We start from the raw sequence: 13930 nt of genomic DNA on the forward strand, positions 1-13930 counted from the left end.
AATTACGATCTTACGAATCGTGGTGGATGCTTCGATAACCAATAAATCGCAGACGCGTGAGTGAGTCGAGTCGAATCACGCGATTCTTCGATCATTGCTGTAAATCGAATCGTTTTCTAAGAAGCATCGTCCAGGAAATATAATGTTTGAGTGCTCGAAACAAGGAGAAAAGAGGCCAAGGTAATTTGCCTCCTCGCTGATGAACCTGATGATCAGACAATATCTTTCGCTGTTTTCTCAGCCAATTAACTACCTTTTCTCCTCTCGCTTCTTCTCGAAGAATTGTGATTCTCATTATTCCAACGTTTTTTTTTTTTTTTTAAATCAAGCTAGAATAGATTTTAAAACTTTTTCAAAATAATTTTGCTTCACCGCTGTTGTTCTTCGATCAAGAAAAATATATAATTGCTCGTATAATTGACGCGCAGTGACGGGCAAAATTTTATTTTTATTTGAAATTACTTTGATAAGTTATTGCTCAGAATTGTAATAAATCATCGCAATTTTGTTATTCAAGTTTAACGAGCAATCGCTTGAAGTAATTTTATTCGATATTTTAAATTTTTCACTACTGTGTCCACGGGACGCGACTTGACAGCTTCAGTCGTTTCGAACGTGTCCTAAACAATAGCCATTTCGTCACTCCACAATTTCCTGCAAATTTTTTTCCACGTGTAAATTCGCCTCGCGGGCTATGCAGAAATAAAACTCTTCCGACAATACAAATTTTATCCCGGCCTCACCGCTTCTTCCTCCATTAAATTTTTTTTAGAAATCATGATTGTTAAGTAAAGTGTTACGTATTTCGAGAAAATTTATAAATTCTCTTCAATTCTCTCATATATTCTTCCAACAATACAAATTCTATCCTATCCTCTTCTTCCAATCTCTGAATTGAATTTTTTGAAAATCATGGCGATTGTCAAGTGACTTTATAAATTCTTCAATTCTCGTATGTTTTTCCAACAATACAAATTTTACCTTACCAATCTCCATTGAATATTTTGAAAATCATGGCGATTGTCAAGTGTTGCTTTATAAATTCTTCAATTCTTTTGTATGTTCTTCTTCCAGCAATACAGGTTTTACTCTAGTTTCGCTTGTTTTTCCCAATTGATTTTTTTTCAATTCTTTTATATATTCTTCCAACAATATAAATTTTACTTGTTCCTTCCAATTGAATTTTTTGGAAATCGTGGCGATTGTCAAGTGTTGCTTTATAAATTCTTCAATTCTTTTGTATGTTCTTCTTCCAGCAATACAGGTTTTACTCTAGTTTCGCTTGTTTTTCCCAATTGATTTTTTTTCAATTCTTTTATATATTCTTCTAACAATATAAATTTTACTTGTTCCTCCCAATTGAATTTTTTGGAAATCGTGGCGATTGTCAAGTGTTGCTTTATAAATTCTTCAATTCTTTTGTATGTTCTTCTTCCAGCAATACAGGTTTTACTCTAGCTTGTTTTTCCCAATTGATTTTTTTTCAATTCTTTTATATATTCTTCCAACAATATAAATTTTAGTTGTTCCTCCCAATTGAATTTTTTGGAAATCATGGCGATTGTCAAGTGTTGCTTTATAAATTCTTCAATTCTTTTGTATGTTCTTCTTCCAGCAATACAGGTTTTACTCTAGTTTCGCTTGTTTTTCCCAATTGATTTTTTTTCAATTCTTTTATACATTCTTCCAACAATATAAATTTTACTTGTTCCTTCCAATTGAATTTTTTGAAAATCATGGCGATTGTCAAGTGACATGTCAACGCAGGTTTTGATTAATATTCGAGAAAATTTATAAATTCTCTTCAATTCCCATATATATTCCTCCAACAACACAAATTTCATCCTAGCCAAATAACTTCTTTCAACCTTAATTTTTTTCAACCTGAATTTTTTTAGAAATCATTTCACGATTATCAAGTAACATTACTTCCATTAATCCAAACCTCCATTGAATTTGTTAAAAATCATGACGATTGTCGAGTGACAGGTTTTACACGTTTCGATATTGGAAGAGACGAAGAAGAAAATTTACTACAACGAATCCTTCAATTCTGTATTGAAAGGCAAGAGAAAAAAAAAAAAAAAAAAAAGAAAGAAAGAAAAACCTGCCTCGCGGCCCGTGGAGAAATAATACTCGGCGATAAAAGAAAGAATGGCGGGGAAGGAGGGGGGAGGGGAGGGAAATGGCGTGGATAGAAGAAAGATTGGACGAAGGGAAAGCACACGAAGCTCGGTATAGCTCGGAGTGTCGATGATCTCAGCCTCCTACGTGTGGCGTCACGGTGACTTACTGCTCAGGCATTTGGAGGAAGAAATTTGCCGCGAAGGAAAACAATAATATTCTTCGAGGGGAAAGAGAATGGAAAGGCATTGCTTAATTATACCCTCGAAGGTGAACCGGTGATCGTGCAATTATCGAATTAATTATCTCCAGCGTGGCCGCCCTTTCTCTTTGACGAATCGATCTCGATCGATGTGTTTCCTCCACATTTGCAGAAATTGGGAGGGCGAAATTATTTCGCCGAATTATCGAATTTAGAATTAAGATGGACAAGAGGCAGAAGAAGTATAAATATGTTAATAATCTTTGCCATGTGGAAAGTGTTAGACGATTGACAAAATTTTCTTTTTATTATGTTTCTCTCGAATTTGCACAGACGAGTATCGTTGTCCGATCATTGATACTTTTTCAACCGAGAAACGTTTGCATTTCTGTCACCTCAGCGTCTCTTCAGCAAGCCTCGAGCTGAATATTTGCCAATGAACGTGATTTTTAATCGAATAAATCCCGATTTAATCTAAAGAAGTATTTCCCAGGAAAAACTATGTGTGCTTCTCCAATTTCACATCGAGTACATTGAAAATATTTCGTTGCGAGGCGTTGCACGAAAAATGAAACGAGGTTTCGATTTCTTCGAAGGCGTTGCAAAAGTTGTTTACGAGCAAAGTATAAAGAATTCGTTCGAGATAAGCCATCTCACTACTAGGGGAATTGTAAATCTTCGTTAAAATTGGAACGTGATTGGAAAAGGAAAAAAAAAAAAAAAAAAAAGAGTTCGATACGCGTGATAAAAAACTCGATCCCCCTCTTTTTTTCTTTCGAATGGTGTTTCCTCAACACCTTCGAGCAATGTTGTAATCGAGCAATGTATGACGATCGTATAAATAGAAAGGCAAGATTTGATAATTTCTCGCGCGAGCAATTGTCGATCTCGATATCTCTTGTTTGCATAATAATTCGACACGTATTTATCGAGTTTGTTTATGCTCGTTAATAATAAAGAATGATCACATCGAGAACGAGATACGTGCGAAAGGAGGAATGAAATTGGTCCTTGAAGACTTTTTTACTCCTTTTTAAACAACACCAGAGGGCAAAGAAAAATGTGGAGTCCGTTTATTACACGCCGAAGAAGGTGCATCATGATGAAAGTCGTATACGCGGTTCTCGCAAACTCTTCAAAATATAAATATAATTTGCTTCCTCTTTTGCCTTCGTTTAAATATATATTTCGATCTCTTTCTTAGTTTTCTAAAGGATATGCTTTCGAATACATTGCAAACAAAAGAAGAAGAAAAGGAGGAAAAATCAATTTTTTGTTAAAATTGCGCGCACGAAAGGGAAAGCGTGTAATCGCGGTTAATCGTCAAACCCAGTTCGAAATGTCACGTTATGATACGCTGTGGCACACGCGCCAACCTAACCTAACCGCGTTAATATGCGAATTTATCGGTGTGGCGGGCAGAGACACGCGCCCGTTGCACGTGCCGCAGCTGCGACACCTGCGAATTAATAGCGGTTTCGTGCCCATTAAGGAGAACCGAGCATTTTAAGCATTCGCAGGTAACGAACGTTGAGATCCGATAATTTTTCCTTTATAATTTCATTCACTGCTCTACTTTACCGACCGGTGTGTCTTCGATACGGAATGGAGTTTTATTTCGGTAATCAGCGATGATGATAAATCTAACAAAGATCGTGGTCGATTGAAAACTTGGCTGGTTTAGTTTCGATTCGATGCACGAGGATGGCACACGCGATCGATCTATCCGATTGATTGGAAGGAAAAAGGGGGGGGGGAAGCAGAAGGATAAGAAGTAAGAGGCAATAGAATAATCTAGCGAGCATGTCATATGCTTATTCTATACAAATAAGCCGGTAAATTACAATGTTAAACCGGTATTACCACTGTCGTTCGGATGGAGTTCTTTCAGATGGAAAGATTTAACGAAGTACGATTTATTCATAACCTATCATTATATGCTTCATCATCGTTCGTTCCAGAAATTCCTGCAATTTATTTATTTATTTTTTTTCTTTTCTCCTCCCTTTTCATATAAATAATTGCTTTCTACAAACGCGCTATACTCGATATAAAATTCTCGAGTTTCTTTCTGAAAAAAATAAGTTGAAAACTGGTTTTCAACGCAATTTATTGAATTACACGAAAATTATTTCCAATTACATTCGTCCCCTCCTTTAAATTTTACTTTCACTTTTACGATTTCGCGAAAACGATATATAACCGATATACAATACAATACGCTGGTAAGAACGTGCCAGAAGTCGATTTACTTTAGAGGTATATTTATTTCGATCCTTGTTGGACTAATTACATCTCTAAATCGCTAAACTTCTTCGATACGAAAATTCTCGTTGGATTATTCCATCCTTTGTTTCTCGATCGTTAAACTCTTCGAGCACTCGAGTAATGCAAAAATTACGCTTCCTATATCGAGAATTTTATTTTAATTTGTTTCAGAAGAAAACCCTTATTAGTCTACTACTTTTACTTCCTAATCCTCTACGCGTTTCGAACGATCAGTTCAAGATTTTCGACAATTTCTACATCGAGAGATTTAGTTTCTTTTGAAAGGAAGGATATTCCAACCTTTGTTAAATTACTTCACCCTCTATTTCTAATCTTCTTCTTCGTGAACCAAGCGACCAATCCGACATTCTACTATCGAGAGATATCCATTTCTTTTAAAAGACATGGATATTTTAATCTTGTTAAATTGCTTCACTCTTTATTCCTAATCTTCTTCTTCGTGCGCCAAGCGATCAATCCGACATTCTACTATCATTAATTTAAGTTTTCTTTCGAAAAGTAGGTCATCGCTAATCTCAATCGTGGTCCAAGGATCCCGACACACCATATTCCACGATTTTTATATCTAGAGATATCCATTAATTCACCTTATTCCTCATTAAATTACTTCACCTTTTATTCCTAATCTTCTTTATGCGAGCGATCGACTATCGAGAGATATTAATTTAAGTTTTCTTTCGAAAAGTAAGTCATTGCTGATCTCAATCGTGGTCCAAGGATCCCGACACACCATATTCCACGATTTTTATATCTAGAGATATCCATTAATTCACCTTATTCCTCATTAAATTACTTCACCCTTTATTCCTAATCTTCTTTATGCGAGCGATCGACTATCGAGAGATATTAATTTAAGTTTTCTTTCGAAAAGTAAGTCATTGCTGATCTCAATCGTGGTCCAAGGATCGCGACACATCATATTCCACGATTTCTATATCCAAAGATATCCATTAATTTAGCTTTTTTTGAAAGAAAGGATATTCCAACCCTTATCAAATTACTTCACCCTTTATTCCTAATCATCTTCTTCATGCACCGAGCGATCAATCCAAGAATACTCTACGATTTCTACTATCGAGAGATGTGATCCATTAATTCGATATCCATAATTTTTCTTTCGAAAAGAAGATCGTTGCTGATCTCAATCGCGATACGCCACGTTTCACGATTTCTATTCTCGAGAAAGAAAAAATATCCACGAGTACATACCTCGATGGACATCTGCACGCGCAGCTGCACCTCCGCTTGCTTGTTTCGAGAAAGGTGACCGCATCTGCCGCGTGCAAGTCGCGTGCTCTGCTCCAATTACCCTTAATTATCATCGCGATAATCATTGTTGCTGAATGTCGATCGAGGGGGACGACGATGATTTCGAGCAGGTCGTTTTCACCGGTGAGGTTCGATCTCGAGATAAGGGCATGCGTGTCCACAACCGTGAACGGAGCTAACCGCCTACTTCCTTCCTCGCCTCTCAGCTTTCTTCGAGCTTTTGTCCCGAGCTGATTCGCGTGGGCGTTTTGAAACGGCGATAGTCACGCCGTTGGTGAGTTTCACTATCCGTTGAGGGATATTTCGAAAATGCTATATGGTTAAGTTCCAATAAAAATCCGTGCTGGATTAAAGATAAAAGGAGGGAATATTTGTCGTGATTTCATCGAGTGGAAATTTCGAATTGTGGAAAAATTTATAATCCGATATAAATAATACTGCTTTGAAAATTTTTAATTGTGGTAAGATTTGTGATACATCATCTTTGTCTTTGAAAATTATGAATGACGCGATTCAATACCGAATTCAATACATACGAATAATTATCGATCCACGTGCTTTGAAAATTAGGTAAGATCGCGAGGAATATTTATTACAGTTTCGTCGAGAATGGTTAGAATTTTTAATTATGGAAAAATTTAGGATATGTCGTTGTTCCACGTGTTGTTAAAATTATTTATTATTATCAGTTTCAATTACGTAGAATCGCGAAGATGAATACGTATCCACGAGCTTTGAAAATTAAACGTAGAATCGTAGAAGGAATGTTTACAATTTTGAACAAGTGTTGATTAATTTTAAGAATCTAGAAAATAATCCGATGTAAAATTGCGAGAGAAAGAAAGGAAGAAGAAAGGACGTTTTTTAAGAATCTTTTAACCAAGTGAAGATTCTTCCTCCTTAAATTAATCGATTTGATAAACGCGTCGATTATCATTGGACCATAGAAAATTGAATATTCAATGGACGTTTAAAGGGAATACAATGGAATTAAGTATTCTCCCGGTTGAATCTACGATGATAGGTTTGCATGAATGATATTTCATCGTGGACAATTTGCGACGAACCCGGAAATTGTTTAAACTCGTGGTACCAGAGGCGGATGTTCATTGTTCGATTGGAAATGAAAAATGTCGGGCTTGAGTCACGAGACTGCGCGTCTCGTTCATCGTTTTCCCTTTGTTATGCAAACGGATACGGAGTGTAATTGAGAAGAAAGGTATTTATTCATTTAACATCGCTCGTTGCATATTGAATTTGCCACCAGAGAGAGAGGGAACAATTTCTTAGTACTCGTTCGACGATTATTTTCATTCGCTTTAAGACTTTGTCCAAACACAATGTATATCTCTTTCGTATTCCGTCGATTGCACGTCTAAAAATTATTTAAAATCACCAATTTTTCCCCTCCCCCCAAATATCAATGCAAAATTTGTACGAAGAGAAATTCGATTTTGCGTAAAGAAACGTAGAACGAGAACTCCGAAGAAACACCACACCGTGTAATTCTAACTATAACTTCTTATCTGTCCTCTCGACGAACTACTGTTCGCTGGTGAAAAGAAGCGGGGCGGCAGAGGGGCAAGAGGGGTCGTTCGCTAGGACCGCCTATCCCCACTTCGCACGCTTTGTTGACAATCGTGACACGAGTAGAAGAGCGATATAATACAATTCGTATATATTCTGAAAATCCACGATGATCAAGTCTAACATTGGAAGCTGAAACTATTCTCGAAACTACGAAATTACAATTTGTAAATTAAACTTGTATTGATCTACACTTGTATTATAGAGAAATTAAGGAAATTTTTCGTATCGATGTGATACGAATGCTGATTCATCGAGCTTTAGATCCTTGTTTTGGGCACAGGAGACTTTCGTATTCCTTCTTTCCAACACGGTGAATTCGCTAACCAATTCGGGTGGAAAAATTGCATCGACGGCAGGTTAAAGAAGGCACGGTTATTTAATATTACGAGATCTAGCAAACGCTTAACCTCGTGGTGGGCCACTCGTCGCAAAAACGAAACAGCCGCTAACGACCACGACGATTTATCGGGAGCCATGAACGATCGTTAAGCTCTCTCTCTCTCTCTCTTTCGCAGAGGGCTCGAATGGAACAACGAGCGCGCTTGTACCGGACGGTGGCTCGCGATTAAAGGTGACCCCGGCATGGGCCGCCTCGCTTCCGAGAATATAAATTAACGACGTCGGTGACCCAATTCTCTCGGCCCGGAGATTTATATCGGAGACGTGCGAATCGTTGTTCGCCCGTTTAACTCTAATTAATCGTTATTTATTAGCGGCTTTTTTTTTTCGGACCGATTATTAATTTGTTCTCTCGAGATATGAAGAAGTGAGAAGAAAGGTAAAGGAAATGTTGGCGCGAATGGAATACACTCGATATTATGAACGTTCGTCCCTGTGAAGTCGATGAATTCCTTATCGATACATTTAACGCGAATAGAGGAGGATTGATCGAATAGAACTTATTAAAGTGTTGGATCACTTTATGCTCTGTAATGTACACGAGTTTTATTAAAACTTTTCCAATTGTTTAAAGAACTGTTGGATCATTTTACACTCTGTAATTACGAGTTTTGTGAAATATCTTGGATTTTTCTTTACGTCCCAAACGCGTAGCATATTGTCGTGTTAAAATAATTCTAATTGTTTAAAGAACGTTAAAGTGTTAGATCATTTTACGATCTGTTATACTCGATTATAAGATTAATTACGAGTTTCGCGAAATTTTTTGGATTTCTTTGGGCCCTTAAGTCCCAAAAGTACATTTATATTGTCGTGTTAAAACCGTTCTAATTTAATTTAAAGAACTTTAAACTATTGGATTATTTTAAACTCTGTAATTACGAATTTCACGAAATTTTTTGGGCCCTTAGGTCCCAAATGCGCATTGTATTGTCGTATTAAAACCGTTCTAATTATTTAAAGAACGTTAAAGTGTTAGATCATTTTACACTTTGTAATTACGAGTTTTATGAAATTTCTTGGATTTAGATCCGAAATGCATATTGTCGTGTTAAGATCGTTCTAATTTAATTTAAAGAACGTTAAACTGTTGGATCATTCTACACTCTGTAATTACGAGTTTTACGAAATTCCTTTTCCGTTTGGATGCCGAACGCGCGGCATATTGTGGTCAAAACCGTTCCAATTGTTCCCAACGTTTCGACGATCGGATCGCAGAGGAGGGTGGAGAAAAATTGGTCGCGAGAGAAGATGGTTGTATCGAGCTGTATACACACGAATTTCGATTGGAGCTGGTTAATGGGCCGAATCGCAACGCTCGCTGAAAATGTGCAATCGAGCGCCATCTCGAGAGCTCTCGTTCCTTTTTTCGCTCGGTTCACGGATACCGGGCCTAAGTGGGCCCTCACAAAGGGCCTCGAGGGCGAGAAAAGGTCGAAGGGAAATGAGAGAGTCCTTGAAACGAGCCTGGTAATCGGAAATACTACGTGCAACTCGAGCGTCGACAGCCTTATGCCGCGCTTTGTGCCACTTCCGATGAAAACTGCCTTAAACCCTTATAATCTCTCTCTCCCTCTCTCTCTCTCTCTGTCTCCGTCTCCTCTTTTTAATCTGGAAATGTAATCTTGGAAAGAACGTTTTTTTCCCCCATAAGAACTAGAATTGTGTTTCTCGTCGTTTGCAATGGAAATGCAGCCTTTAATCATCGTTGTGGTATTTAAAGAGGAATTTTTCGACGAATGAGAATTGCATTTGCAATAGAAATGTTAGTTCTTTATAGCTTTCTCGAAGAAAGAAAGATACGACTTTCGTATACGTTGCAGTGACGTGGAAATTTGCAAATTTGCGTTCGTTCGATCGCAAGTCGATATCGATGAAAAATTCGTAATAATAACAACGTAGCATAGATAATTAGTTTACCAGCCCTTAGCCAGCATCAGTTATTGCTTCGTTTCTTCGTTTTCTCTCTCTCTCTCTCTCTCTCTCTCTCTTTGCTTCCGTTATTACTTCCGGGTAATTTCACGTCTCCAAGGGAGAATAATTTCATCCCTCTTTTTGCCAAGAGGTAGATTAATGTAACAGGTTTTCTTTTCAATTCCGAGCTTCGATAATTTCACGCTCTCCTTCCTCCCTCTCCTTCTTTCTCCCGGATAGACCTGCACGGATAAACTGCAACAGGTATTATTACAAAATTGATCCGCTTCCCTTCACCTCTTTATCCCCTTCATTTTCTCCCGTTAATATGTCGTGTAAAGACACATCCTTCGATTCCTACGATCGATAAATAAAGTGCGATCCTAAAAGAACGTCGTTCGAAATATATCTGTCTAAATTAGTTGTCGTGCCATTTTCTTTTTCTCTCTCCCTCTCTCTTTTTTTTTTTTTTTTTTTTTTTTACGTGAAAATCGTACGAGATTACAACATTGCGGATAAAAAGTTGCAACACGAGGTTGACATTTAATGAGAAGTGTTATCATCGTTTAAACGGAGGATCGAGGAATCTTCCATGTAAAAGGTGTCGTAGGAACAATGATTTATCTCGTTGTTGCGGGATTCAACCGGTTCCGTTCTCCGTTCTCTCCCACGGATGATTCTTTTATGATTCTTTTCTATCGATTCAATTAGCGAAAAGGAGCAAAAGCGCGGCTCGGCAATTAGCAATGTCGTTCTTAATCGATCGTAATTATCCGTTGTAACAAGTTGCTACGAGATCCGTCACTCGGTTGAGTTACGATCGAGTTTATTGCCGTTTATTATGGCGTGTAATAGCGGGATCAGGGAGCGAGTTTTTCGAAAAGGGAGAGGAAGATCGTTTCGGGATCGGAGGAAACTTCGGATCGGATGGATAAATTGAATTAAATCAAGGGGTTTGAGATTTGAGGTGGGATTGTTTTAGATTAGTCGATGCTTTTTGCACGTCCGTGATTGAAATATCGTGTCAAGTTTTTACATTTTGATTAACGCCAGCAAAATATATTCTAATCTCAATTGAATTTTTTTAGAAATTCAACGACAATCGTTCCATTCTCTTATATATTTTTCCAACGATTCTATCCTAGCCTCTGCCAACCTTATTTGAATTTTTTTAGAAATTATAAGCGATTTTATAAATTCTTCAATCGTTTTATATATTCTTCCAATTTTAGTCTAGCTTCATTTGCTTCTTCCAACCTCCATTGAATTTTTTATAAATCATAGCGATTGTCAAATGATTTTATAAATTCCTCGATTTCTTTTTTCCAACAATGCAAATTCTAGCCTCTTCCAACCTCAATTGAATTTTTTAGAAATTATAACGATTATCAAGCGACTTTATAACTTCTTCAATTCTCTTTATATTATATTCTTCCAACAATACAAATTTTACCGTAGTCTCTCCATCGAATTTTTTAGAAATCATGGCGAGTGACGCGTTGCATGTATCGATCGATATTAAAAAAAAAAAGAGAGAGAGAGAGAAAACAAGGCAGAAGAGAACGCTTGGAGAAAATGTACGAATACATCCTTCAACTGTCTACCCAAAGAAAAAAAAACTCGTATTCTTTCTTCTACCAACCAACCTCCATCGAAACTTTCGGTTAAAACTAAGAAAGAAGAAGAAGAAAAAGAAAACGTATAAACGTACGAGCGAACGTTGGAGGAGCACCTGTGCGAATAAACAATAAAAAGATAGGATCTGTTTAAAGGTAGCCTCGAGAACGGTTGTTAATAAGAAAGAAAACGAAAGGGGAGGGGGAAAACGGGGTGATGCGAGGTAGAAAGAAGGTGGAGGAGGAGGGAACACGCGGAGAAGTCTCTTGGTCGCGAGACCTACATCGCGAGATAAAGCCTGTTTACCTGGAAGGGAATAATTATTCGAGGGGGAACCAGTTTCCCCGAGCGCATGCATCGCCTCTCTGAGAGTGGTCGGCGTAAAATATCGCGTTCCACGGCTCGTTTCTGGCTTCGCAAGGCCAAACGCTTCTCGATTCAATTAGACCGTGTGCTGCGCCACCAATACGCTTCCTTCTTCCTTCCTTCACTCCCCTTCCGTCCAGGAGGGTTGCGAGGATTTTTACGTATGATGGAAATAGTAATAGGAACATAATCGAAATGGGGATAGAAATTTCGAAAGGGAGGCACGTGTTGAAACGGAATGTTTTAAAATTTTTTAAAAACATCGCACGTTTCTTTGTTGGTTGGTTTATGCGAAATGGTGAATAATGAATAAATAAGAAATACACGGATTTAGCACAGCGAACAACTGAAGATCGAACTGAAGATCACTGCTAGCAACGTTCATCGATAATAAAATTATAGATAAAATTTCAGTGAACTTTATAACATTCTTTTTTTAGTTTCATCGATTCCAGCAAAGATCGAAGGGGATAAATTTGAGGAAAGCGTGTTTAAAATTCTTAATAACCACTAATGAGCAATAAACGAATGAATTATAAACGAAGAGAATAGACAGAAAGGAATGTTTGAACAACTTTTTCCGTCCGCCTTAAATATGAAACTTATTACGTATATAAATTACGTTTAGAAAGACGTATCTGTCCAAGACTTGTCGGCAGCGATTTTTAATTGAGCAAGGCGGAGCCTTAGTCTATCGGATTTGAATTTCAATCGAGCGATTAATATTCATCTTGGAAGACGAGGTGGAAGACGGGTAGATCTGTCCTTTTTAATCGACCACTTTATCGAACTGAATGAGTTCACGGATTAGGAATCGATCGACTCGCGTACAAAAATTTACATCGATCGAACGCGAAGAAGGAACGGAAAAGAAGCAACAATAACAAGGATGATAAAAATTTATAATGCAGCGCCACTTACGATAAGAGAGGCACGTTACCCAGAACCCGCGTCTTTATCGGTGCAATAAAGATAAGGAGGGAGAAGGGCGAAAAATAACCCTTTCACGAACGAGCATTCGAAGCCGGGATCGGTCGTTGCCGTAACGCGACCCGGCTGTCGATCCCACGCTCTTTGCATAACGTGACTGACCTACCGTATCGCCGTCAATCCACGATTCAATCGTCGTCGGCTCGTTGAACGACCTCGAGTTCAAAATCTGCCCTCCTGAAAAAAGTTTTTTTCGCGATAAAAACGACCTTCTCTCCTCTTCTCCCCTCAGATTCAGAGGATGACCCATTGACACCGTGCCTGGATAGCCTTTGACATCGGTGTCGAAGAACGGTATTCACGATACGTGAATAACGATGTCGATTAAAGTTACGAAGTTATAAAAGTTGTCGCGTGGCAATTATTAGGTTGCTTGACAGCTTTTGTAATTGTTGGATCTGTTCGATCGATCGACATTTTTCTTCTTCTTTTGAGGGAGAATTTGACGATTTTCCGAGAAATTTAATCGGAGGAAGGAAGAAATATTCGTTTCGTTCGAGATTTAACGTCCTTCAGCCAGCGAAATCGAGCCCAAATGTTATTGTCGGAAAGTCGTAAGAAGGTAAACAGAGCGATAAACGGAAGTAGTTTTAATATTTCTATTTTATATATTTTGATATAAAATTTACCGATTCTGAATTACTTGTTTTCTACTTCTTTTCCTCCCTACTTCCCTCGTTTCCAAAGTCAATTTTAAGTATTTCAGTTTGAACATAAGTCTCTTGAATTGGCAACTCAGTTCTATTATATTATACCCTCCTATGTTACCATATACGGTATAATTTTAGATTTAAAATTGTATAAAAATGCAAAACGAGATTCGCTAACAAATCATACTTGTCCCTCTTTTCTGTTTCTATTATTCTTAAATTTTAAATTCTGTGAATGTATATTTTATGTTTCGGTGCTTGTCCTCCATTAAATTTCTTTTAAAATTCCGCTTCAACTCTTTGCATTCATATAATCGCTCCTCTTACTTGATCGATAACCTTTTTAAATATAAATACAAATCTATAAATGGTTAAAATCTTATTTTTCTCGAAGAAGAAAGCGTCGACCCCGTGTATGGCGACGAACGTGTTAAAATTTAGCAATTTTCGTTTCGTGCTTTTTATTATAACATCTCGAAGACGTCGTTATAGCATACAAGAATTTATCCAATAAGTTTCA

The 13930-nt window shown here is 37.6% G+C and overlaps 1 protein-coding gene across 8 annotated transcripts in view; it reads left to right on the forward strand.

The window, feature by feature from the left end:
• Positions 1-13930, forward strand: part of raskol (Ras GTPase-activating protein raskol) — a 134198-nt gene that overhangs the window by 82942 nt on the left and 37326 nt on the right. The window lies entirely within an intron of this gene.

This window comes from Apis florea, unplaced genomic scaffold, assembly GCF_048593485.1.
Source record: "Apis florea isolate Af1SG1 unplaced genomic scaffold, ASM4859348v1 contig_3068_pilon, whole genome shotgun sequence".
NCBI classification, from domain to species: Eukaryota; Metazoa; Arthropoda; class Insecta; order Hymenoptera; family Apidae; genus Apis; species Apis florea.